Genomic DNA, 3,922 nt, shown 5'->3' with positions numbered 1-3,922 from the left:
CTGACAGGCTTGGTTCCCTGAACACTTCCTTGGGGAGCCTATTCCAGTGGCCAACCACCTTGAATGGTATCTTTCCTGTTCCTTAATCTGGGTGACTGTACACCAGACAGGAAGTTTCCTGGGACCACATGGACAGCTGGAAGGGAAGACGGAGGTGATATAACTTGGTAGTGTATACTCTCACTGGAGCTGACTGTGATAAAGCATTACACTAGAGTATGTATCTGATGTTTGTCAAATTTTTTTGAGACTGGATAGTTGGTTTAAAATTAGTGGAGTCTACTGTCAAACATAAAGACCAGATAGCCCTTGTTTCTCAGAAAGCAAGCTAAACCAAACAATGTAATTTTGCATATAATAATTTTTTTACTATTTTTTTAAACCTGGCATTGTACATTCACTTACTCATTGACATTTGATGCAGAAGAAAGACTGAGAAACAAAACCTGATCTGTACCAGAGTGCCAAATTTGAATAGTTTACCATATGTTATCTGTACTTTATTTACAATCCTTTAATCAACACTCTATCTGCTATTAGATTATTTTCTTAAAAGTTAGCTTTTTATGTTGACTGCTCAATTCTAGTCCACCAAAATGATGCAAAATTTCTTCTATTGTCAACATTAATGGGTTTTATTCTTACAGGTGTGTCTGGTTGTTAATTTCTTCAGTCTTGTTTTCTTATTCTAGTAGATAGCTTGAATTGCTTGTGTATGTTCCTGGTCATACTAAAGGTGTTCTTCATTCAAAACCTAAGGTTTAATCGTATCCCCAACATATGACTGAACAGATATTTAGACATTGAAAACTCATGGAAAAAATTAAATGTGTATTATTGTTTGTTTGTAAGTTTATCTGCCAAATCTGCACCAGGCAAAGGTTTCAATTTGCTTTGCAGTTAAGGAAAGAGTCAACAGATGACAGAACACTGGTGGGTTTTTTAAAGGTAGATAACTGCCCATGGAGAACAGATACAGCTGGAAGTCCTGCGTGGGAAGACAGATAGAGATAGTGCTAAAGGTAATCTTGCCCTCCATACATTGCAGCTGTGTTAATTATCAGAGTGGGAACAGCCTTGTCCTCACAGCTATGGGTGTGATAAAAGAGTGAATTAGCTGGGAGAGGATTCAGTTGGAGACTGCTGGCTGTGCTGTGAGGAGGAAGGGCTAGGAGGTTGTGCAAGGGACAGACTGGGTTAGGTGGCTGTGCGAGGGACAGGAAGGAGTGGTCTGGAAATGCAGAAGGAAGGCAGAAGAAGGAGAGAAAGAGCCAGAGCTGTGTGGAGCTGCTTATGGGGCTGCAACACAGAAAAGGTATGAAAGACTTTTATATAACAAGGTACTGATGCTTGGAGACCTCTGAAGTTTTTAAAGGAGCACTCCTGAGTGCTGTGCCCATCTCAATGACATCAGTCCTGGAACCTAGATGGGAATCCTCTTCACTATGAAGGTGATTGGATAATGAAACAGTTTGCCCACAGAAGTTGTGGACAGCTCTGGAAAAAACACAAAAACACCAGATGTGCATATAAGTTGCTATACCTACTCTGAAAGTAATTATTAAGCAATTATTAGGATGTTTGAAGAGCAAAACCCTATTGTACCATAGATTTTTCTTCGCCTACTCCAATGATTTCAGATGTAAAGCAGAGCAAATTCTGACTCAGTGCTGTCCAGTAGCATTTTTATCCTTGTTAAAGAACTTTCTTATTATTCTCACAGACTATATTAAAATAGCTCATCTCAGCACACTCACACTGCTGCCTCCACTGAGGTGTAGCGACCTGGTTCAGGAACGACACGGCAGCCACACCCAGGCTGCTCGGTCCATCAGCTCACAGACACCAGTGTGGTGGACGCCAAATGGCATTTATTGACTGGTTACATCCGTTTATAAAACTTCTGTTTGCTACATCACTTCTGTCTGCTTACATTACAAACTACGTGTTGCTTAGCTTATCAAGGACACTAAACAACTAAATGTTGAGGGAGGGAGGGGTTCTGTCTACCCGTACAAAGCGATATCTTCCGACCGCCTGTCCCTAATCTCCCACATCGCACAGAACACAGATTTCACCTAGTGCGTGTTACACGCCTTTGTATTTAAAGCACATAAATAAGATTTTTCAGACCTCAGAATTGACTATCCTCATTTGCTTTCTTTCCACTTGCAGGAAAGAGCATTGAGTCTGCTGGGACTAATTGTGTCAGCAGGAGCCCCCTCAAACCCACAGCTGACAAGAGCATAAAAATAATACCTTAAAGGGGCTGCTTTGGTCTTGGGTAGCTGGAAGTATCTATTTGTCCATTTTAAATGTTCTTCACTGACACAAAATTTACTGTATTTGGTGGCAAAGGAAGACCAATAACCTTGTGCTTTTCTTGCATTTTGAAGTGAACCTTTATTCTTACTATCACAGTCAACACTGTTATAACTTGATCCAACCCTTTTTACTGCTCCCTGACACAAGACTCATGTCTGTGCAGCTTTTTAACATACTACACTGAGATGTAAAATATGTCTTCATGAGTCCATGGTGGTATCATAAATACTTTATTATGGGATATTAATGAAAGGGACTGCCAAGGCACCCATCATACTAGCATAGCAGAGGGCCCATAAAAAGATAACAAATCAAATAATCTTAACAGCCCATCTACAATAAGCAAGGTATAAAAATGAAGTCTCTGTCAGATATATGGGTCTGAGTTCTAGTTGTGGAGACTGCTGACACAAAGAACAAAACTAGCCTGTATAATGACCTTATCAAGTGTTACCAATCTCTGTTTATATACCACAAGTCCCTGCATGCACAGGACAAATTGGAAGCATCATAAAGGCACATCTGCTAGCTGAGTAATGCCATCTACCATATGCTCCATGAAAAGATATATAGAGGGAAAGTTAACAGTGGGTGTTGCTAAAGCAGCAAGGAGACACTGCAAGTCCCTGGAAACCTGAAGAAACATGCTGCAGAAATATCAAAATCCACCAGCTCGCAGACTGCTTACATGTATTTCTAGACATGAGCCATGGTTTCTAAGCATAGTAGTGTCTTTGAATGTCTTTTATGAAAAAGAGCATTTTCTGGGGTGACTATTTTTTATTGTACATGCAGGTCTGGACAATGCATGATTACCATACACATATCAAGTAAAGCCAATCTGTCCCCCATAATGTAAAAATTCTTATTCTATAAAAATAAGATTTCTCTAAACCACAAAAAACCCCTTTGACGGTATGTAACTTCAAAAGGATTGAATATGGCTCAATTTTACTACTGGATGAAAGGTAAAGCTTAACTGTATTGTGCAAATCTGAAACCCCATTGATAACATGATGGGGAATTAAATGAAATTTGGAATGAAATGAGTCATCCCTCCTGTTCCCTAAAAGGAACAGGAGGGATGACTCATTTAATTCCAAAATCTAGAAAACTTTATTTTAAATAGAAATACATATTTACCCAGAATCTATTTATGTAATTTTTTTACTAATTGTATACAGAGATTCCTTAGCTGTAATATCTTCCCTCTTTCTTACTTTCTTAGATAGACTAAGGTGTTCTGCTATGTAAGAAAAAGAACAAATTCTTTTCTTAATCCTGAGGCAAGCACTATATATTTTAAAACAGAAGAATGTATTTTGACTTTCCTCACAACTGTTCACTGAACTCAAAATGAAAAAAAAAAATAACAATATTGACAGATACATTAAAATTTGAACAATGTACATATTCCAATTCATCAAAATACCAACTAGAATAAGTGCACACATTTAGGAAGGGGGGGGTGGGAAGAGACAATCTTTGGAAAACAAGCCTAGTACTTTATAGAAAGAACAGAGGTTAAAATACAGTTCTTCTATTTCTTTATATTCTGTCAAAAAGAAAAAAAAAAAAAAAATGAAACCCCAAACAA

At 38.3% G+C, this 3,922-nt stretch overlaps 1 long non-coding RNA gene across 1 annotated transcript; it reads left to right on the top strand.

Annotated features, from left to right (window-relative positions):
- Positions 1-1,148: 1,148 nt before the first annotated feature.
- LOC120749417 (uncharacterized) lies at positions 1,149-2,316 on the top strand. The gene is made up of 2 exons (XR_005699651.1): positions 1,149-1,315; positions 2,176-2,316. It is a non-coding gene; the product is annotated as an uncharacterized LOC120749417 (long non-coding RNA).
- Positions 2,317-3,922: the final 1,606 nt, after the last annotated feature.

This window comes from Hirundo rustica, chromosome 2 (genome assembly GCF_015227805.2).
Source record: "Hirundo rustica isolate bHirRus1 chromosome 2, bHirRus1.pri.v3, whole genome shotgun sequence".
NCBI classification, from domain to species: domain Eukaryota; kingdom Metazoa; phylum Chordata; class Aves; order Passeriformes; family Hirundinidae; genus Hirundo; species Hirundo rustica.
Note: the sequence above shows the minus strand (reverse complement) of the source record. Positions and strands in the feature narration are given on the sequence as shown.